This window comes from Rhagoletis zephyria, unplaced genomic scaffold, assembly GCF_001687245.7.
Source record: "Rhagoletis zephyria isolate East Lansing unplaced genomic scaffold, Rhagoletis_zephyria_1.1 Rzeph_scaffold_00573, whole genome shotgun sequence".
In the NCBI taxonomy this organism is placed as follows: Eukaryota; Metazoa; Arthropoda; class Insecta; order Diptera; family Tephritidae; genus Rhagoletis; species Rhagoletis zephyria.
The window spans coordinates 84,306-109,367 of NW_016157657.1; the positions used below are offsets into that span (position 1 = coordinate 84,306).

General features: G+C 37.0%; 1 protein-coding gene across 1 annotated transcript in view; it reads right to left on the minus strand.

Moving 5' to 3' along the window:
- Positions 1-25,062, minus strand: part of Cen (cerebellar degeneration-related protein 2-like) — a 42,620-nt gene that overhangs the window by 9,205 nt on the left and 8,353 nt on the right. The gene's annotated exons all lie outside the window — the stretch shown is intronic.

Sequence of the window (25,062 nt, forward strand, 5' to 3'; positions counted from 1 at the left end):
CTGCAAAGACTGCTGGAAGAACGGCTCAGCAGCTGAAACGTTTGTTGCTTGCAATATTTGGGCCGCTGACGCCTCTGGAACTGTGCCAAGGCGACTTAATGAAGCGAAACCCTCTCACGCGGCTATTTAGAGCAGCGCGCACTTACAACTGTACATACATATGTACCATATGTATATACATACTATGCATTTATACGAATGCATTTCGTCTATGTAGTTTTTATATTTATGTCTTAGGCTCAGCCGTCAAACCGCAAAGCTGCAATTTTGGAGACTTCAATTTCCTTTGCAATGCGACACTGCTCTACGCGCTGCGATCCAGTTAAGCACTGAAGTCTGACGGCTTCCGACCCAAATGTGATTTAATTAAATTCCGAAGACTTTAGCTGGCAAATCGATTTTATTTATGTTCTAAATAGTGTGTGCATTTTTAAGACAATGCATTATTAGTACATTTTTTTTTTCAATTCCCAAGTGGAATGGTGTGGAAGTAATAAACTTAAAACTTTGAGGCCAAGAGGTATGACGCTGCCGAACAGCAAATGGCTTTAGGCCCACCTTTAAAAAGTAAACTCATTTAATATATACTCACATTAGGGCTGGTCCTTAAATGTAGGAAGCAAATTTTTACATCAGATTTCCTAAGCCTCAAGCCCCGACGTCGATGCTGCTACAGTCGAAGATATCACATATAAATTTTGGTCCCATGGAGTCGTTAAGGCGTGTCGCACAGGGTAAAATTCAGATTAGCCTATGAAGATGTCTTACACCGGACTCCAATCGACCTCAAAATGTGATATCTCGACTTTAGTAGTATCGATTTTTGTATTAAATGAAAAAAAATATTTTTACTCTTTTCAGTCTCCTTGAAGCATTGGCCTTGGACCCCATTGCGACACGCCTTAATGGACTCCAATCGGGACCAAAATTTGTATGTGATATCTGTGACCGTGGTATTACCGGTTGAAGGGATCGCTCATTTGATTTGTAAAGACCACCCAAATCTACATACAGTGATCATCACAAATGACCACGTTTTGATTTTCTTCAAATATTCGTAATGTTTTTCGAGCTAAATTTATTTGAGCTTTAACCAAAACCGTAACACAGTTTCAAACTTTATACAAAATTAGGAAAATTCAGCAAATTCTCATCAAAATTGCAAGTTTTTATTCCGAATTTTATAGAATTTTTTTTTTCGGATTTTTGCACTTTTTTCATATAGGTATGAATTTCTTTATGAAATAAAACACGGAGACCTTCAGCAACAAAATTTCAAAATATCAACGCTAAGTTTTTCTAATTGGGCGTATTGTATTAGAAAACCCCGAAAAAGTGGCCTCCAAAACAAATTCTCAAAAATCAACGCGATTTTTTAACTGTTTGAAATTTGCACTTCATCAGACTAAAATTGTATGGGCTATAAAACTGCATTCCCAAAAATTTCGAAAGATTAAATACCTTCGAAAATATATTAACTAACATTTCACAAAGCTCTTCAAATCTATTTAATTTTTTATAAATGAAGCCATAAGAGCTTTGGGTGGGAGTAACAACAAAAAAAAATACTTTTAAGGCACAGTAAAGCACACCGGGTATTTGCTAGTAGTAATAATAAAATATTGACGCTGACACATATGTTAGTGTTTGGCCGAGCTTCCTGATTCTGTCGTGCCCGCGCACACAAAGGGGAGGAGTGATTTACGCGACTCAACGATTTATTTTGCTTTCATGGAGAAAACTGGTTTGCCATTGCCTGCCGATGGGGTGACTGCTATTAGAAAAAAAACTTGAACCCGGAGACCCTGCGCGAATGGTAGCGCGACACTGCTAACCCCTACACCACAGCGGCCTCATGTTCAATATCAAAAAATAAATAAAATAATATCTTGACAAAATTACGAGGGAAAGGTACGATAGGGCTGTAATGAATGTTAACGAGTTTTCTAAACAAAAAAGTTGCAAAGAAAAACACATTAAAATGAAACATATTTATTTATTTTTATAGTATTTCCTTTATTTAAAGATGCGCGCATGCCATGGAAAATTATAACATAATTATGTATTGCAGTTTTTTATTCCCAATAATAATTTTTTTATTATCAAAACAAATAGCGCAGATAAAATTTCCAACTAACGCCTTTTCCCAACTGAATAGTTAAAAAAAAGCAGATGCCATATACCGCATAATTGGCCAAACGGCACAAACTTATAAACAAACAAACAAACAATACAAAAAAATCCCACAAGAAAAGCTAGGAAATTGACTAGTCCTGATAACTAGCACTGGAATGCGGTTGACCAAGTGCAATTTGCAACTGTGGACTGGCGGCTAACTGGCGCATGCATAGAATTTGCTGTTACCAGCGGCCATAGTGCAGCAACAAGCTACACAGGAGCCCGCTGCTGCATTCAAGCACTCAATGCATACTTATGTAAATATGTGTTTATGCATATTGTCTTTAACATATGCTCCAACAACAACAACAAGCAAACTAATTGTAAGTAAATACATACAAGCCAATAATTGGTCCAACGATATGGCGTACACACATACAACAAACTTCCAAAGATAAAAAGCACTTGTACACACTCCTGACCATTTGTATGAACAACCGGCAATTGGTTGGTAGCACAAGGCAACGACGCACCAAAGTTGCACACAGCCAGCAAAGTTAGATGCAAATGTTTTGGCAGCCAGCGGTTAGCGGGCATCGTTGAGTGTCAGCAATTGGCGCGCGCATTGCTAGTGACAGCCATAAATTTTTGTTTTCCTTGCCGCCGCTGCAATTACTTACGTATATGCGCACATATTTACACATTCACGCCACAGCTGCGTGCCAGCGTGCCAGCGAGATTGTCGTCGCCACGCCACTGAATTATTATGGCATTTTCTTTTAGCCGCCGTCATTGCGGTTGCTGTTTTTATTGCTATGTATTATCGCTTAAGTCCCGTTTGTCGTCGGCATTTGTGCGTAAGCCATGGATTTCGTAATCTATGCTGTCATGAAATCATAAATGTATATGCATGTGTGTGTGAGAAATGCAACAAACGCGCACCGCTGACATGTGAAGCCCGTCGCTAGCCCCTCTGCGAGTATTACGCGCCTTCCGCTTCGCATATAAAGACACATGCGCTTGCATATTACATTAGCACGCATGTGAAAGTGAAAGTACACATGGTCGCATCTGAAGGTGCGTGCGTGTCTGTCTCGTTAAACCATTTTGCGCATTCACAGATGCTGGGCGCTGGATTTTTAATGCCGTTTTTTTGTTTTTGTTTTGTGGTTTAAGGAAACATAAATGTAAGCTCAGTGAATGGCAAAGGATTTCCATAAGCGCCAACGAACTCAAACGCGCCTTACACGCACGCCGGGCTGTGTGCATCAGCGCCTTTCCTTCCTTTTCCGTTCCAATGTTATTTCGATTGTTTCTCACCAACTGCGCCGCAATAATCATAAAAGTTCGTGAACACACACACACACACATTCAATATCACCTTTGCTAAAATTCCAATGTTATTATAATCTCTACCGCTTTACTATTTTCTCAAGCTCGCTGCTAAGCAATCACTGCACTAAACGCCATTTGAAATATCAAGGCTAACAGCTTTGGCTTTTTTGCAGTCTATTGTCTGCACTTAAAAGTTGCTGCTCGCCGGCACCCGAGCCACGCCAACACCTGCAGCGCTAAAACCGGCAAACTATAGTTATTAACAACAACAACAACAAACACAGATTTCGCTCCAGCAGCCTAGTTGTTTGACAGTTCGATGAAAAATTGTATTAAGCAAAGATTATGCAAATCGCTGGCGCACCAACGACAAAGCGCCCACCCAGCACAACACTCCACCGCACGCCCTCATCAGCCACTCCATCAACTTCACACGCCAGTACATTTGGCTAAAAATAAGAGCACTAAGCAGCGACTCTGATTGCGACTACAAAGGCGACGTTGGAGACGGTGGCAGCGGTGATGGCGGTGGTGGCGGTCTCAGCTTAATTTCGCAACTCGACCAACACCGCCATGTGCATCCCACGCATGGCAGCTACTTTAATGCCCAGCACCAATTGTGGCCAGCCGCCCGCCACACAATAAAGCGAATGCTAAACCAGGCACCAATGCAAGATTTCCATAAATTCATTTAGCCAGCGTAGTTGTTTTTTTTTTCAGCACAAAGGTACTTAAAACTTTAAGGTAGGTGTGTGGTTTTTTTTCCAAGTATTTTCAACTTGCAACATGTTGCTTGAATACGCGCTGGAATTTCTCAACAACAATAACAACACTTGCATACATAATTTGAACATTAACGCGACCAGCTCACATGCGTGCGAGTGTGAAATAGCAGAAAAGAGCAAAACAAAACAAAAGACTTGCCATGCCACATTCTTGGATATTCTTGCCGCGCTTGCATTGCAGCCGCTTACTTTTGTATTGTCAACGCACACACACATGACTACGAACGCTCAGACTTATGGTCTGATTATGGCAACTTAACGTAACTTAGCGGCTCACACTTAAAAATTCTGTTAGATGGGCGTTGCTTATAATTGAACAGCCGATACTTAACGTAACTTAATGCCACGTCGAAAGCTGTTTCATTTTGATTCTCTATTTTCTACGTTCCGTTAAGTTAAGTTGCCATAATCAAGCTTTTAATCATTTACGACGCAATTGCATTTGAATTCACAAAGTGGCAAATTAGTTATGCATGCGTGAGCGTGTGAGAACGTGCACACATCAGTGTGAGAGTGGCGTGCGCGCAGTTAGTTGCGCATGCGCAAATGCCATTAAATAAATCTATAAATTTGCCGTTTATTCTTTGCCATGAAGCATTCATTTATTAGCTAACGGTGCTTCGACCACAAGCACACACAGTCAGTGAAGTCAACCGTCAAACTCGTTGACTTAATAGCTGCAATAGCTATCAAATGGAAATATTCCAATTGATGGGTGTCACCTATGCTGGCCTCAAACGATATCGGCCGCTGATATTAATTACCGCTAGAGCATAATGTGCTAACTTTAAATAGTAAATAATTAAGTACAAATAATCATATATTTCTTTAAGTAAGTTTTGATGCTTCCTCTTTTATTTCTGTAAGGAAATTAATTTGTTTTTTTTTTGTCGTAATGAAGAAAAAATCTAAAATTCACTTTTTCATTAATTGTGTTGCCTTTCGTCGAATTGCAAATCTCCGCTTTATGCAAAAAAAAAGCAATGTTGGTTACGATGTGAAATCATTCGATATGGGAGTTATTATGAGCCACACGCCAGCTTGGCTTTCGCAACACTTTGCAATTAGAGTTCATTTGTCATTTTGATTATGGCGACTTTTATGGTATAAGCAATTCAAATGCGATGCCATAATCAGCTTGGCTACAAAAATAATAATCGATTTCCTCATACTTTCGCGCCGTGCAATTGAATGACTTATTACGAATTAACAATTAACTCGAGCGATTTGTGTTCATCAATTACGTAAGTAAATCGATCTCCTTAACATCTTTCAAGCGATTTCATTAATTTAATGATGTTGGATTTTTTTCACATATAGTGAAAAACAATAAACATCAATGAATTCGAGATGACGGACGACATCATTGTCAAAACAGTAACGACATTTTTTTTTTATTTCACTCTGAGTGAGCGATATCTTTCAAATTAGCATTTATTTATGTGAGACCGGGAAAATTTTGATGGATGATTAAGTCCAAATTGGCATGGCAAAAAAAAAGTGGCTACCACAAGTAGCACATATCCGATGAATTTAAGCGATAGCTTAAGCTATGCTGACTTTTAGCATAAAAAAACTAATTTCAATATTGATATCCAACCAGTTTTGTACCCACCACAACTAATCGAATATCTGATTTACTGTTTACTTTATCCGACTCTGCATTTGATTTCAACTACTTTAAAATGCATTTGACTTAAAGCAATTCAAAGTCAGTATGTTTCTTTTGCAGATGTCTTTGCAACCAATTTAAAATTACTTTGCTAAAATAGTTAATTGCCTAAAGTTAGATGATTGTTCAACTAATATTGAATTATGTATTTGCAAATGTATCAAAAATGTAAGTATGTACTTGGTTTATCTCAAGGAGGCCGCTAGGTGATTATACATCAATTTGAAGTTAGTTGCTACATAAGCAGAAATAAATTACTTTTTCTGATGTAATTGGTTAAGCTATGCGGTGCTGGGTATGAAAAAGCTTTCGTTAACTATAAAATGCCATCCGTGAAGTGAAAAATGCTACATTTTAATATAGGCAATTTGATTTAAATACGTTTTTATTTGATTTTACTATTTGTCCCCCTCCGTGTATATTAAAATACGTGCGAGCTAAATTTTTGATATGAAAGTATTATTTTTAAATACGAAGATTTTTAAACGATAATCTAATAAATAATATTCCTTTTTACTAGAGAAGCCTCTCGCATGTATTCTTGAATAGATACCAGGGTTAGAAATATGCGATATTTCTACCTTTGTAGCCAAAGAGATCTACTTTGGCAGAAAGCTCCAAGTAAAACTCCTATATCCCTGTCCCTGATTGTACATTGGTAAATAGACGCTTCAAGGATGGAAGATAGTGCAGGTGTCGCTGACAGAACGTAGATCAATTAAATTAGCCATTAGGTTTTTAATCATTTTTAATTATAAACTTTATCTTTTTTAGTATTGTATTTTTATTGTGGGGTAATAATTTTACCTACATACAGTGGTACATACAGTGGTACATATAATCTAAATAACACTGTTGATATTAACTTTATCGTTTTGTAACATTAAGATGTTATAAATAATGAGTTTATTAATTGCTTTTTTTTAAATATGTGTGTTTAGAGCAGGCAAAGATAATCAAAATTTCATACTTCATTTATTTATTTATTTTTTTGCTTCTTCTAACACACTTACGTATTTCAAAATTAAAATTAATTAAAGGATTGCAAAAATATATATATATGTAATTAAAACAAAAGCAAAAAACTTTACATTTAATTCGTTCAGGTTGCTTAACGTACACATATGTACAACAAAAAATAGTAATACAATAAACAAAATTTAAATGAAAAATGATTTTTTAATAGCGTTGCTTTTCAGCAATTACATGGTCACCAAATTTGCAAAATAAACGCAGTGAAAACTATTTGCCAGCTTATTTATTGCGCCTTAAATACATTTTATGCGCTCATTCGATTTTCATGGGGTGAAAATTGATTTTACTAGCAAAACAAAATTTCCAAAGACCTTGGCAGCTAGCTGGTGCTCCCAATTTAAAGTAAAACAATATAATTTTTATGCTGTTAGCTTTCTAATAATAATATAAAGGAAACCATTTTACTGCGCATACAACTTGTTGTATAGCACCAAACTTTTTTAAAATTTCACTTTTATGTATATTTTAAAAAGGGATACCATTGGACATTCTAAAATTGACAGAAAATAAAATCAAAGAGAATGTGAAAGTTTAATTTTCAGAAAGTCTTTTTTGTTTTGTTGGAACTAATAAGTAAACATTCATAAATATTTGCAAAAAATCTTTTTAGTGGTCAACCTAATTTTTTTTTCTATAGAAGTTTTTACAGCTATAAATGTCAAACCAACCAAAAATGTGTTGCATTAAGCAGGGATCACACGATTTGTACATTTGTACAGATTTGTCCATTTTCACCTTAACAAAGTGGTGTTGTTTGGAAAGTTGTTATTGAGCTAAACACATTCTCGATTAAATAAAATAAAAAATTCTAAACAACATCACTCGGTGACTGCCAAATGTACAAATGTACAAATCGTGTGATCCCTGCTTTAATCAAGAATCATTTAATAGCTGAAATACAATGCCGGCGAACGGCGAACTCACCACAGCGAAATTCGCGCTGTCAAAATTAGAACACCCGCAAGCATATGAAATTGAACACAGCCAAAGCGAAATGCGAAGTTCGCTTGGCGGCGTTTCATGGCGATAGATTTATTTCTATCGCCCTGCTGGGCGATGACAGCTGTGCGTGCCAAAGGTGGCCGTATTTGTTTTTTGCTTTCAAAGTTTTAAAAGAAAACAACCTAAACACGATTTTTTTTTGTTGTTTGAAAAATATAGTTGTGGATTCGTTAAATCTGGCTTGAAACAAATTATTTATAATAATCTTTCTTTGTTTTACATTTATATTTGTTATCATTTCCTCATTTCTAAATATGGTTTAGTTTTTTCTAAATATGGTCACCCAAATTATAAAGGCGACCAAATGGGATCATCTGTTTTCGCTACCGCTCTAATTCTGTTTAAGTAGGCGAAATAGCTGGGCGAACGGTGAACGACAGCATCGCCCAATTCGGCGAAGTTTGCCGTTCGCCGGTATTGTATTTCAAGCATAATATCGACGGCGCTGCATAAGCTATGTTAAACTAAGTAAAATTGATTTAAATAATGACAGATCGTTCGAGTGTCCACCAACAGCTTTAGCGTACACTCTGCAAAATTAATGCTCTAACACAGTCAACACAGTCTTTCAATTGGCCAATTAATTATTATGTTGCCTCCCAGCCAGCGTTAAACTATTTGTGGCGTAATCATTTTAAACTCAACTAAATGTTAACAAACTGTGTAAATCAATTAACTAAAATACTCTTTACACTTTAATGATTCTGCCTTTGCTTTCGCTATGCGAAAGTTCATTGAACGACTCCTAAGTCAAACTAATTTTCCAGTGCCACTTAGTCTAATACTAAAAAAATTTATTATGCAATACATATTTAGTTGAGAGTGTCCACAACGTTCATCTCATTAGCTAGTTGTGAACTTTAATTAATTTGTTTTATACGAGCGTTGTTTTTCTCCAGATCTGTGCGGCTTTCACTGCTGTGGTCTTGGATGGTTTCTGATTAGTCATTGACATGCTATTAGCTGATATTTTTAATAGAGTGACCAACTCTGTTGTTTTAATTTTGCGAAAACCGAATTGGTTGTATTTTATTAATGTAAATAGTTTTATTTAAGGAAGTAACAACGTAGTTTTATTGGAACTTTGCTGATTTTTTTTACTCTGTCATTGAGTAATGGATGAGATTGAAAATATGAGATGGAAAGTATAAACTGATTGCTAATCAGTTTATTATTCAGTCGCGTCTTTTTAAGCAAGTAGTACAAAAAGCAAAGAGCTGTGTACGGCTTGGCAAACTATTAGGCTATTAAGTTTCATAAATGATAAATTAATTAAATTTCATTTTATTAATTTTATCGAGACCAGTTCACGACTTAATTATAACACCTTCAGGATTAGTTCAGTACTATTTTGGGTAGTTTCGAACAAGTTTCGAACTAGTCCGAAAATCGACCGCAAATAGTCGTGAACTAGTCCGAAATGATCCCGATCTAGGTCCTACACTTTTCTTAAATCGTCTTGAACTAGCCTCAAAAAGGCTCCCAAATACCTCGAAATATTTCTAAACCGGTCCCAAAATGAAGCTGAACTGGCCCCAAATAATCCTGTTTAGACCACGAAATGTTCCTCAATTAGACTAGGCTCGAAATGGTACTGAATGTAGGAATGCATTAGATTTCCAAGCTACTATAGCCGGAGATATCACATATAAATTTTGGTCCCCATTGGAGACGGTTAAGGCGTGTCGCACAGGCTTCAAAGTTCAGGCCACCCTATGAAGACGTCTTAACCGACTCCAATTGGGACCAAAATTTATAAGTGATATCCTCGACTTTAATAGTATCGATTTTGGGTATCAAATTAAAAAAATATATTTTAAATTTTTGGAGTCCGGCCTTTGCCCCCTGTGTGGCACGTTTTACCGTCTTCAATCGGGACCAAAATTTATATGTGATACCTGTGATCGTGGTATTACCGATTGAGGCGGTGAGACTGAAAAAAATCGTACATATGTCATGGATATTAAGCTCTAATTCAAATTTTTGTTACATGTTTCAATGAAAAAATTAATCAAGGCCATAAATAAATATCACCTTTTAGCGCTCCACACCCATTTTTTGCTGCGAACTACTTTCAAGTAGCTGTGCTGTACAGCAGTTTGGCTGCCTTAAATGTGCAAAATTTAAATATTCAAAAAAAATAAAATAAAAAATCAGGCAGAAAGTGAAATTTAACACCAATAACAAGACTAAAACTCTCTGCTTTCACGCCATCATTTGACAAAAATTCAGTGCGACCACCAGATCACCGCTGTCATTACGTCACCCCCAATTCTCGCTTTCGACCACGCCAGACAATGGACTACTGTAGCAGCTGCGAAGGTATAAAAGTTAGTTCGATTCACTTTTGGCATTTAGTTTATTTACATTTCGCCATCAAATCAAATCATTTCAAGAAACAGCAGACGAAAAAGTGTAACTCGAATGGATTTAAAATTTATCTGTGCTTGGCTACTGGCTGCGACCTTAGTTGTAAGCGGTAACGCTGACAAGGAACTCAACAAAGTCCCAATTGCTGTTGCGAGTGTAGAAGGACTGACTAAGATAAGGGAGCATGCAGAAAAGACAGATTCAAAACCAGTAACTGAAGCGGTCTCATTGACATTGAGCAATCCAAATGAGGATGCGGCGCAAGAACCACAAATCGAAATCAAGGAACTGCCTGTAAATGACGACGAAATGCAGGCGTTGTTAGCTTTGCACGATGAAATGGAAAAGGAGGCTTTAGCCGCTCCAGCGACGGCAGTTTCCGCGCAGGACGCAGCACGTTTGGCACGAACTTTGACAGAAAGTGCGCCCGTAAGCGTTGACGCGCTCAACGATGAAGATATCAATAAATTAATGCAGATCATACCTCTCCCCTCCTCAAACGAAAAAGAAAGCAACACTGCGGAAATGGACACTGCGACGATGGATAGTAAGGCCGATACTACAATGGAGAAACATGAGGAGCTTTCCACAAGCAGGCAACGCACATCACGCGCTCTACGTCCGCACGGCTACTATATACTTGCCTTTGCGCCCGTCGATGGACCGCTGGTGCGCACTTACACCAAATTGGATATCATACCAGCAGAAAGAGCGTTAGATGGTGACTTGGCTGTGAGAAGGGCCAACAAGCAGCGACATGACAACGCAGACCTGCTGATGTCCGGCAGTGAGGTGGACGAGGCGCGGCTGATAAGCAAGAAAAAATTCAATCGCTACATTAGGCGGCTGATGAAACAAATACGCAAGGGAACGCGAAAAATTCAACGCAAGACTCGCTTCAAGTCAAAGTCAAACACACCAGAGCCGACTGTGGAAAATTTCCTGCACAAGCTGTATGCGCAACGAGGGGCGCAGAAGAAAAAGCAGAGCAGCTGGTTCAGCTGGTAGTCGCACGCTTCTAGTTAGTTAGTAGGTAATTTAATTGTAGCTTTTAAATTAGTAATTAAATTTAAATAAAAAAAATATTTATTGACCAAAAAACTATAATTCAATACTGCGTGGCACACCTGTAAGATCATGTGGCAGCACTTTCCCCGTTCTCTAGCAGCAACAGCAATGACAGCTTAGAAATGAAAAGCGCACTGGTAGGATGCCTGCGCGCTGGCACTGTGTGCAACGCATCAAACTAAAATTTTCCCACACAAGATGCAACATATGTACGTTAGTTAACGCCTGCATACAAATGCGCATGCGTACGCGTACGCGATTGCCGCGAGGCATATTTTCTGCTGATAACCGAGAAAGGTTAAGCATTTGCCCCGTCGCATATGGAATGCCGCACAGCAGAACCCCGTAGACGAACATGGAGCAAGGAGAGGCAGGAGATAGAAGATTGCGCGCCGTCCGTCGGATTAGACTAGCACTTTCACATGGCGCGTTTTAGCCTTTTAAGCATCGCAAAAATTAAAATTTCGCCAAGCGCACAAGATTAGACACGTACACGCGTGCGCTTAGCCTTAATGCCCCGCTGTTCGCAGATTTTTAAACTGTTCACATAACCCTGAAAAAACGCTTTGGGCTGCCGCTAGCTTTTTGCTAAACTAAGACTGGTATTTAGCATTAGCACATACACACACACACACACACACAAATAGCAAAGCTGTCAAAATATTCTTTTCACTACTTTCAATGCATTTAATCTTGCTAAACTGCCATATAGGGGCATAACAGGCAGGCGGATGGTGCCCACCATTGTCGTCAGTCGTCAACATAGCGCAAAATGCGCGCGCGCTCAGTGGGCAGACCAAAGCGCGCGTTTCAAGCAACAACGCCAAAAAGGTCAATTCAACTTTCTTTGTAACCATTTTTCGCTGGCTAGCTGACTGACGGGAATGACAGACTGAATGGACTTGATGCCAGTCACACCACTTCGGCCTTCTGCTGGTGCAGCAGGCAGCTCCGAGCCTGCGGTGATCTCGACATATACTACTTAGTACATCAACCATTGGTTTGAATTGGAGGTCAGCCAAAGATGCGCTTGCTTGAATTTGTGGCAGAAACAATTTATGAATTTTCTAAAAAAAAAAAATACACAAATTGGAAGCGCTGGTTGTATACCTATACATACAGACATACATATGTACATAGTATAGAGGTGCGCGCGAGTGATGGCGCCATTCTGAGGATGCCACACAAGCAACAAACTAGTTATGTAGTTTCATTTCGCTTGACATGCAACAAGTGGCCAAACATGTACCAGTTGACGCACCTGCAACCAACCACACACAACCAGCCCCACCAGGCATGGCAACATGCCACCAAAGCAAGCATAGCGGGCGCCGTGCAACCGCCACAAACCTATCTACATACATACATACTACCTGTCCGGTGGTACATAACTCCCCAGCACACAGGTGTTTTCCTCTTCTGGCTTCACTTTGGCAAGTTTCGCTACAGCCATGATTCGGCACAGATGAGGTAGAGATGCGTTGTCGTGTTCCAAATAACCGTTGCACATTAATTTGTGGCTGCTGCTGCTTCATTAATGCAAAGTGGCAGCTACAGTAATCATAAACGCTGCAACCGCGAACAACCAACTTCTACGAATTTTCACCACATTGACGCAATGTGGCAGAAAGCGATTGAGCGAAAAAAAATTGCTATCAGTAAACGAAGCGACAGCAACTCGCTTTAGCGCCGCACCTAAACAGCGGGCAATAGAAAATACATTTGTATAAAGGCATGCAAGTACGTTGGCAAATTGATTTTCGCGCTCCAGTTTGGTGACACTTTACAACTTTTTTCGCAGATATTGTAAACATTTAACTAAATTACATGTAAATATCTGGGTTGGCCACTAGAAAATGATGCAGAAAAAAAAGTCCAAAGAAGTTAAAATCGCTGGAAATTAAGCACTAAAATTGGGTCTAAGTCTTGGCAATAATTTATGCATTTTTTAGTGGATTAAGAAAGCGAATTGGAGAGATTTGAAGTCATTATGGCCTATATTTTACTATATTATGGATATGTTTTATGGCATTGATAAATAAGTATATATGCCATACCGAATTGCTTTTGCCAACAACCACTGACAGTTAACATTTCGAAGGCAGCAATTTTGTAATTAAATATTAAAAATGTATAAAAAGAGTTTCGTAAGAATGTACTTATATATTAGAAACTTGCTTAATTTAATTTTATAGGGATAGGTCATTATGTATGTAATACTTCATATTGATTGTACATTCAAAGTAGATGCTTATGCCGACGTTTCTGCGCCATATAGAAGAACGGGCATGCCGAGGGACTTGTAGAGCGTGATTTTTGTTCGTCGATAGACGGCTTTGCTTTTCAATTGCCTACCAGGCACAAAGTAACACCTGTTGGCAAGAGTTATTCTTCGCTTTATCTCCAGGCTGCTGCACTGACATCCCTGGGTTTCAGGCAATATCATCTGGCAGATGCAGATTGGCAGCTCTTATGACGCTTTCCATTATTAGATTGAAAAAGTCGCGCGAGAGTGAATCGCCTTGTCTAGAACCTCGTATGGTCTCAAACGGCGCTAAGAGGTCCTTCCCAAATCGGACGCTGCTGAAGGTTGTGCTCAACGTCACTTTACAAAGCCATATTAGTTTTGCGGGGATCCCAATTTTAGACATGGCGTCATACAGGCAGCTTCTTTTCGCACTTTAAAGCAGTGAAAGTGAAACTACCAGGGGTTTGACTACCACGTATGAATAATAACGTTTTCGTATAGCTTTAGGGCCCTTATGAGTGAGAAAAATCTTAAACACCCATGCTTTCGAAGTGGTGGCGGCAAATCAAGTATTTCGCCTAAATAGTCTTAGAATATAAAAAAACAAAAAATACTGATATGGAAAAGATCATCATATTAAGAATATTCGACTCTAATTTAACTGCACTAAGTGCTTCCTACCGAAGAACGTATTTCCTATGTTTTTTTTGGTATTAGTGCGCTTCTTTTGTTTGACAATCCGACAACAATTAACCATCCAGTGTTGTCCAGATTACATAGAGAATATGTGCATACATGGCTAGGTATTTATATCTAAAATACAAACGATTTCATATTCATTTCCCACCCCTTTAACCAGTCGGCAAACTTTTCGATCTCTCCTCAAGCTATGCAATCTATTTTTAAAGTATTTATTGAAGAGCCGGTTTTGTGCCGTACTCATTGAAGTTACATGGTGAGGATAACGTTAAATACTGGATAAAGATCTAGTGGTGTTCTCTGAGAAATAGGTTCCGCGTCTCATCAGCTAAATTCACAAGAAGTTAGAGATAGAATAGATACTCATTGAAGTTACATGGTGAGGATAACGTTAAATACTGGATAAAGATCTAGTGGTGTTCTCTGAGAAATAGGTTCCGCGTCTCATCAGCTAAATTCACAAGAAGTTAGAGATAGAAGAGCTTTCAGGAATTTCCAAATTAACCAGAGCTCATCCAAGCGAGATCATATACAATAAGTTCATAAGTTCAATAGGCACTGTATTGAATGTATACACATAGCAGAGGCAAGCTAAGCGCCTTATCTGTTCTAAAAAAGAATCTTTAAAAACTTATTTTCATTAAGGCAGGCAGAAACTACGGAAATTTTCAGTAAAATTAATCGTGCATCAATATTTTTATGGGTGAAGGTACGCCGGAACATATACTCGGTGAATATTGTGCTCTCGCTATCCACAGGGGCGTCGCTCTCAAACTATTTAAAATTTGGAATAAAAGACTCATAAAGGTGCCAAGAAGAAAGTTATTTATTAGTTCTAGAGCACTGTTAGTTGTAGAAATGGAGAATGGAGAGTATGAAACAGGGAAGTAGATCGTTGCACCCGTGCATTGTTATTTATTACCTACATATAGAGGGTGCTCCTTACTCCCTGATCCTTCCAATTTAAAAGAGTATTGTTCAAATTTGATCATTTCATATTTTCCCGTAAAAAAATGCCATCTCGGTTCACTAGAAGGCAACACATTTTGTAGAAACGAAAACGCATGCTCTGGAAGTCAGGCTTTAAAAGCAGCAAAGAATGCAGTTTTATCCATGTTTTCCTTTCTTATACAATTTGAAAAAATTGAAATTTAAAGCGCATTGCATGGAAAATGAAATGTAACTGTCTATTGATTAAAACCAATTGTGTGTACCACGGCATGTTCGGCATTAATTGCACCATCTATTACAGCAATATATGTATGTAAGTTATAAGATGCAATGAACCAAAGAATATATTTAAGTAAACAAAAACTATTTTTTATGCTTTTAAATTCTTGGTAATCCAAGAAATATTTTCATTACAGTTTAACATTTTCAGCTTTGGGCTAAGAACACTCTGCCGCAATGAAAAACACGCCCGCCCTTGCATTATTCGTATGATTATGCTTGATCATCAATCTTGCAGCGAATTCCAATGAAAACATTCTCAAAACACACACAAATGCACTCATACACAAAAAATTTAAAATGCGCTGACAAAGCTTCATTAATTACGCTAGTATTTTTGTAACAGCAAAGAGGCGAGTACGTTCTAGCGTGTGTGTATGTATGTGCATGATAGCCAAAGAACGCAGGCCACAATATGTAGCTGCAGCATTTGGCTCGAACCGGCCGCGGCACGGCGCATTGTTGTTTAAAATTATATTTTTGTTTGTTTTTTTTTTCATTTCCTATGCGCTAGAGATGCCGAGAGGAACAATAGCGCGTAGCGCGTTTACATCAATCACGCATGCATGCAACACAAGCAAATAACTTATAATAACTATAAATCTGACAACAAAGCGCAACGCAAATAACAACGCCAAGTCACTGGCGAGGGCTGTGGGCTGTGGGCAGTGCCGCAGGTGGGATTCTGATTTCGTGTGCGCTTTCGTGACGCGCAGCTACCGCGCAGTCGCAGCTGTGTGTCGCCGCGGCGTAGCAACTCCACACGAGGAAGCGGCTTACATACATAATTTCCGAGATGACTTGCATGTTGCATGCAACTAACACACCTATCTACATAACAAGTACATACATACATACGTACGTACATATTTATGCGCATATAAAAAAGCCAATATTAATATGCTTGCAAAAATGTTTTCGCTCGTTTCGTTTCACTTTTACTTTGCGAGTAGGTACTTACTATCCGCCCACTGCGCTCTTTGAGTGATTTGCATATTTTTTGAATGTGTAATTGCGACAAGTTGCAAAATGCCGCTAGCGGCAGCATCAATCGCGAAACAACAATAGAAATAATAAAAAAAAAATAACATTTCAATTAAAAATGCGTTTCTACAACTTCTGCGCGGCGAGCGGTATTGAGGCTATGCGCGCGCCCCTCCCTCAACCAACTCGAGTCAGGCGCGCTGCAATAGCTGTTCGCACGACCACCACATCAGCGAGAGTCACTTGTTGGCAATAAAAAAACAAAAACAAAAAAAAAACAGCAATAGAAACAAAAATAAAAAAGGCGATAGAGATAGCGCTAATAAGCGCAATGTGAAAAATGTAAATTATAAAACACCGAGCCTAGTTTAGCAACAAAAAAGGGGAAGAGCAAAACATACATACAAACATACATACATTGTAGCTCCAGCTTAAGCAATTTTAAATGGGAAATGAAAAGTCGCCGACAATTTTGAAGAGCTACATATGTATTTAAGACATTTTTCATGTGGCATTCCATAAAACGCCACGCAAATTATGCCGTGGAAAATGTTAAGCCGCGCCAACAGCGCACTGCGTCATTTGGCATTTGTGGCTACTAAGCATTGTTCCGATGACTACACGCCTCGTTTTCACTTTTATGGCATTCGGATGCGACAATAAAAACGCTTGAATTCAATTGATATGCCACTGTCGATTTGGACAAATAAATATATACCCAGGCGGTAGCGGTGGCGGAGGCAACAAGGTGGCAGGCGCTGTATGGCCGGAAAAAATGTCGCAATCATGTAAATCGCAGTCGCATATCTCATTCCGTTTTTCTTCAAATGCATTATTGTTGGATTGGCCTGACAGCGGCGGCAACAACAACAACAACAACAACAAAGCCATGCAATATGCATACTACACAAATGACATTCATCGCGAACGCATAATTTTCACTCTACTCTGTTTACGACTGGATTTCCTTACGAAAGTTGAATTTGAGACGCCACTCAAATCGCAAGGCAGTTCAATGTACGCCACTGAATTAACGAGAAATCTTAGCATTGCAGCTCACGTGTACAATTCGTATGTATTTGATGGCACAGGGTTTGGTATTTCGTGTCGTGCATGGAATTTGGTTTGAAATAGGTTTCAAAGAAGTGAAGAGTAAGTAGTTTTATGCCATTGAGAAAGTCGATATTTATTTGTGGAGAAAATTTATTGGTATCGAATTTCACAATTGAGAAATTAAATGAGATTTTGGTAAAATTTTGTATAAATGTGTAAGGAAATATTAAAGTAGTTAGTGTGGGAAAAGAAAATTTAAAGGAGTAGGCGTGGACACTATCTGTCAGAGTCTGTAGTGCAGCGCAATCAACATCGCGCTAATTTTTGTCTAAGGTGTACTGAGAATGGAAAAACACCCAAAACTTAAGAGCTCCAAGCATTAGACTCCAATTTTGTTACTGGATAGTTTAGCGATGAACGAAGTAACATTAAGTTGTGACAAGCGAGTATAAAATTTTAGCCAAGCAACAAATTTATGGAAACCAACGCCAATTGGCGGTTTTCAGTCTATTACACTGAAAGAGCGGGTACACTCTGACAAATTCTGCAGGATCAGTTTGACTAAGTAATTTTAGCCTACCTCTTGACGGAGCTGGACACTCGCAGAGAAAGTCCTTTCCACGACTGTCGGATCTACGTAATCGGAACGACCCAGATCTATAATTCGCACATTTATTTAAACCAAACGCAAATCAATTTAAATCTCAAACCGAAATTAGAACAAAACCTTTGGAAGTGTTTTCACAAGAACGTAAATGAGAACAAAACTGTGGAGAACTTTCTCAACAGGAATTATACAAGAAGAAATCCCTGTGGAACGTTGCTAAAGAGAACAAAAGGTGAGCAAGATTTTCGGGAATATTTCGAGAATAGGGACTAAAGTCTCCGGAATGTTATGGCGAAGAACAAAAACGGGAACCTTCTCGATAAGAACAATTTTGGAACTAAGTACAGTGCCAGAAACCTTCTCACAAAGAACGAAACGGGAACAAATCTTCTCTGAACTATTCGCGAAGAATGGAAGCGAGGGAAAAATTTCTTCAAAATTCAAAATTTTTTTAATATAAAAAATAATCAAAAAAGAACTGAAAGAAAACTATGCACATTAAGTCAACGAAAGACTTAAGACAAAAACTTGCACAGAAAATTAAAATTTGTTTCATAAAAGAACAGTTCACCTTAATGATTAACGATCTGGAAGTTGAAATGATCCAGCTTTCCTCTGGCCTAGAATTAACAATCATGGTTTTCACTGAAACGATATCTCACTCAGGCGCCCCTCTCATTGTTAACGTTAAGTTATAAAAACGTTTGTTCTCGTTTTGTTCTCAACAGAACGTTCGCCAAATTTTTGTTCTTATTTTATCTTCCATACTTTCGTTCCCACTGGAAACGTTCCCGAAAAATGTATTCTCATTCTGTTCTTCTTGAGAGTGTTTTCGAGGGTCTAGTTCTTTTTGATAACGTTCCCGAGTGTTTTGTTCGCATTTTGTTCTTTACGGAAACGTTCCCGAACCGTTTCTTCTCATTTTATGTCCGCTCAAACTCAATACTTTTGTTCCCGTTTGCCAAAATCGTATCGCGTTTTCGGTTCCTGGTAAAGACAACTGGCTTTTAAACTACTAAGGCTTTCCCCGTAATCCAGACAGTATGACTTGGTGCTGGGTTGGATATATTCGATGAGCAGCCCTTTTTTATCAATTAGGAATCTGTTAAGGGTGAAATTGCCTGAATGTAAATTATTTTAATATCCTAAAGCATGCAATCTACACTCTTTAGAAATCCAGATGTAAACTAAAACAAATCGGAATGATCTCTAATTTGACAAAAGTATTTAGGCGACAAAGCACCTAAAAGTATGCAACAATTCACTCGTATGAAATAAAGGAATTAAGAGCTTTTATATAACGGCAGTTAAGCTCTTGATGAAAATAGCCAAAAAGGCAATTGAATTTGAGACCAAGTTGGTAGTTGTTCGCTTCATAGTGGTGACGATCAGAGTATGCTTTTACCCCTTAGACTACTATATAAGTAAAATTTATAGAAAGCTTTTATATATCGGTTTGGTCGTGACTACTTTATAGGCAGGCGTACGACGCTTTCTATACATTTTCTACATATTAGGAAAGGATGAAAGCTCCGCCTGGCCAACACAGATATGTATGTATCTACAAAATTTGTTTTTCTTAGCTTTCCGAAGCACCCTGTACATTTCTGCTTCCATTTGTATGCACATAAATAACAAATACTAAATACATATTAATCTTGTATGAATGCGCAACAATAACGTGACGGTGTAACTTGAATTCGTCGAATTTTGTCAAATATTTATATGTATATGCGAGTGCATACATATTTACATACATAAATTTCGCCAGCGCTACAAATTCATAACTATTTATGTATTTCTCATTGTGGCAAAAGCTACTTCTTTGACTGTTATTGACTCTAATAGTGCTGACAATGCGGCTATTTTTCTTTTGACAATTCAACACTTGTCAACACAATGCACGAAATAACGTCGCTACGATGCGCCCTTCAATTGTGACATTTTCATTAATTTTCTCGCACAATGTTGCTAAGACAAAAAAGTGCAATGACCTAACATCGCAACTCTTGGGATCATCAAGGAAATAGCCAAATTGAGTTGAAATTAAATTTTTAAAGTATGTTGTTACATACTTTCAACAATTTATTATTATTTTTTTTTCGTTTGCTTCTATTTCCTTTCAATTGCAATCTTCGCATTGATTTTCGTGTGGCGAATTGCTTAAACTTTAATTGTGAATTCACTAAGTTCCACACGCAATTAAAACTAGTCGCTATTAAAGTTGTTGTTGTTGTGGTTGATGTCGATTTCTCGTTGCCGACAAGCGCATCTCCGTCTTAAGCAGCAGCAGCAGCAGCAGCAGTAACAGCAACGGCAGGCAGCTGTGTTTCTGCTTGTTGCAGCTTTGATTACTTGTTAGATGCGGTTGAATAATCGCAGGAATTGAAAATTAATTCAGCGTAGTAAATTAGGCAAATTTGGAAATTCAAATGGCTGCAATAACTGCATAGCCAGTCGTTTTGAAATCTGCATGAATGGAGTAAATGTATACATTTGAGCATTAGGGTAGTCCAAAAAAAATAAAGTTGGAATTTTAATGGTCTCACCACCTCCGGTTGTCCTATATACCCCTGTTACTTTATTCGAAATTAAAAAATATTTAGAGATCGCTCAAAGCCCTCAAACTTTTCCATGTATTCTATATGGGGAAAAAAAATTTCGTACAGACTTCCTAAAAATCTGTTTCTCTTCAGCTGACTACCAATAACATTACCCAATTGTTTATCTAAAATTTTTTTTTTTTTTATGGGTACCCTAAAAACCCTACAAAAATCATTAGTATTAGTATTAGTATTAGTATTGTAAAATAAAAAACTTGATATTATTTCTTGAAATCTCCTGAAGAGAAGCAGAGTTTTCTGATCGAAAAGTATAGATTTTCGAGAATTCTGTAACATTTCCATGAAAAACTCTTTTTTCCATATAAAATATATATTTTTTCGGATGCATTTTCGGACCACCCCAATGTACATTTGTAATATGTAATTGTGAACAATTTGTCTGTCAAACATAATATTCATGGTAAGATACTTCAAAATGTTAAGCTAGGCACATACTGATGTACATATGTGCTATTTACATGTGTATGCATGATTGCGTATGCACAAATTTTATCGATTGTTGCAATGCAAAGGTTATATACAAGTATTAACTACATGAATATATGCTTTTTAATTTACAAAATAGAAATTTCTTAGTTCAAATTATATGATTTTTCAAATGAAGAAAACGCACCGAAATTTAAAATGATATTGCTTGCAACTTACCTTTATATATTTTTAATAATTTTCATTTAAAATATATATAATTCAATCAAAGCTAGCATAAATTTCAAAAAAAAATAATCAAACTAAAAAAAAATTTCATCAAAATTTCCAAATTTTTAGTCAAAATATTATGAAAATTTTTGGTTATGCACATTCAATTTTACACTAATATAGTGCTTCAAGTCGCTAAAAATTAACGTTGATCTTTTAATTTTAATTTTTTTTTTTTTTGTAGAGGGTGTTGCGGTTTTTTTTCATATAAAAATAGATTTTGATCATACGTTGCGTACATACTCGCATGTACATATGTACATCAAATTTTCTAACTATTATAGCAATCAATGAGCGGTATCTCATTATCTACATTGACCATTTCGCAAATCGCAATTCGCCTCAAGCAAGCGGTCGCTGACCCGCTGCAAACCATTGGACCAATGTTGGCAACTTAACCAAATGCCCAGATAACAGTAACTTGTATGGACATACATATGCACTCACTCAGTCATATTTTGAAGTCTGTGTACGGCGCTCACAAGCTCGCTAGCTGGGTCAACTCATTTAACACATGACTTTTGACCAACACGCATGAGCGGAAAGTGCGCACATGCGCACACTCTTTAAAACTAACACCAAACATTAGCGCAAAGGAAAATGGATGGTATTGATTTTCGGTGTATACGCGTTTGGAAATGTTTTTTTTCGTTTTTAATGTTTTGTTAATTACAGGAATTAAAATGTTTTCATGTTATTAATTTCAAATTTTTTTAAATATCCAAAACAATAGTGTGGGTTGGTTGGTTTGTACCTATATTAAAAATATTGAATTGTCTTTATTTATATTTTTCTTGCTTTATGGTTATGTTTTAATATCTTGTGTATCTCATTTGTTTTTGACAGATATCAAATAAACGAATTGCCCCAGAAGATGCGAAACGTTGGGCTAGAAAAATTTAATAGTTTAGTTTTATTCGCATCTTTAAACTCAGATCACACGAGCCTATTAGTATACAAATTAAAATAACATAAGAAATAAATAACTCTAAACATTTTACAACGTACGCAATTACCAGATTCACAAGTATCCATTAAAAAACTAAACCTACAAATTTAACCTAAAAATGCCATATCGGATGTGGATCTTATTTTTCCAAAGTAGCGAAACAAAACGAAAAAAATGTACAAAAGCCTACTAGAAGTTAAACCAAAAATCGATAGGCAAGTATTACAGCTGAAAATTCCAAGAGTGAAAAATTCAAGGCCGCCAAGATGCCAATGAACAAACACTCACTAATAAAGGCTTGTACATACATATGTACATAACAATCACACATTTTATAAAAAAAAAAAAAAACAAATAGTGCTGGTCAGTTGCCATTTATTGTAGATTGCGATCAAAACGCCGCTGACATGCTGACAACGTAAAAAACAAAACACATTTGTCAGCCAACGTTTGGCTCAAAAGCAAATGTGGAGACAGCAATTAAACGGCAGCGTGATACGAGTAACCACCACAGTATTTAGGTAGGTAATTATTGTTTTAGCCACTCATTGCTTGCATGACTCGTACAATTTTAGAGCTGATTAAAAAAAAAAAATAAAAATACAAATCATGTCGTTGTAGAATGAAAAATTCAAATGCAAATGCGAATGCGAATGCGAATGTGCACACAACCGGTCCGCAGCACAAATTCCAAACTCCACTTGGCTTCTCATTTGATTTCTTGATAGTAGAGCAAGTCGTTTAAGACACTTTACTTTGTATAGATACTTGTAAGTAGTTAAGTAGTTGTGCGTTTACTTAAAAGGAAGTTAGGTAAGTATTTTGTAAGTATGCGGTATAAGTGTATTGCACATTGATTTTTGCATTCGATCCTATTGGAAAAAAACAGATGTAGTACACATACATATATAAACTTTTCTCGGCGCACTAGAGAGTCTCTTATATCTACATATGTATGTATGTATGTACATATATAAGAGATTCAAAAATTCATGTGCGAAAAGTAAAGTGCGGGTCGCCATTGCATTTTTTATGGTTTTTGGTGTACCCATAAAAATTGTTAATACTAAAAAAATGATTAAATATACAATTGGCAGTTTTCCCTTGAAGTCTTCTGAAGAGAAACAGATTGAAAAATATTGATTTTCAGGTATTCTGCGAAAACTAAATTTTTCGCCATATAAAAAATACATGGGTAACTTTGAGCGCTTTCAGCGACCTCTAAATATTTTTTGATTTCAACAAGAAAAACAGAGGTATATTTTTTCGATTTAGAACAATCCTCGGGGGGTGAGAGCAATAAAATTCCGACTTTACTTTTTTCATATTGATTTTTGGACACCCCTAATGTACATACCCTGCAAAACAAAGCTCCTAAAATCTTAACGAAATCTTTAGGCGCTTCGAAAAATGGTTATTAAGGCTATAACCATTTATTTACGAGTCTTCAAAGAAAATCATATGAAGTGGTTGACACGAACTCCTAAATAATGTTCAGTACGATTTCTTTAGGAAAATGGTGAAAAAATTGTTCAGATCAAAGCATTATTTTCTCCTATTTTCTAATAAAAACTAATGGTTTAAGATTGATTTTATTTGGAGAAGTTTTTCGTAAATTTTACTGATTACTCGGTTCAACAAAATTTGAACGAGTTTTATCTCGAAAACGGAACCAATCTCATCTCATAGAAGCTTATTACAAAATTTTTCTAGCAGGACTTGTTTTTGAGAAAAAAAACTGCCGAAGCGTCAAAAATAGCAAAAATGGTCATTTTCGAAAATTAAAAAATTAACTAATGTCATGTCGATGAGTCGAATAGAAACGTGTGGGAAAATCCCGGAAATGTCCAAAAAGTCAGTTCTTCAATGGCAGGTATTTGTTTTCAAAGTGAAAAATATCCTAGTTTGATTTTTAATTTAATTCAAATTTTAATTTGCCATGAATTTTTTTGAAATCATTTATTCTATCAAATTATTTTTTTTAACTTTCCGGGATGTTTTTCACTCATTTCTATTTAACTCATTGCCATGCAGCAGAAGAATTGGATATTCATTTCTTTAGAAAAATACGTCCAAATAAAATTTATTTTTTTTTTTTTTGAAATTTGACGATTTGCGGTACTTTAACAGTTTTTTTCTCAAAAGCTAGACATGAAGCATCAAAAAATCTATAAGTTGAGTTCGGTGCCCTTTTCGAAATCAAACTCGTCCATAATTTTGTTGAACCGTGTTATAGGTCTCAAACGTACTTAGTTGCAGAATATCTTGAAACAATGTGATTTTTCAAATCATAATCCCTCATGTTCGTTCATCATTTAACAAAACTGTTATCAACAGAAAAACACAGACATCAGACTAATGTTGTTGATTCATTTTTAATAAATATAAAAGATAATTTATATATGCATGTAAGTATGCGCATATATATTTTTAACTCACAACCTAATCAATTATTATTGCATTCATGCAAGAACCTGCGTATGCACACGTACATATTCATTTATATACTTATGTATGTATATGCATGTGTAAGAGCAACTGAATGTCATTGCCACAGTGTCAGCTTATTTATGTGTATAAGAAGCGG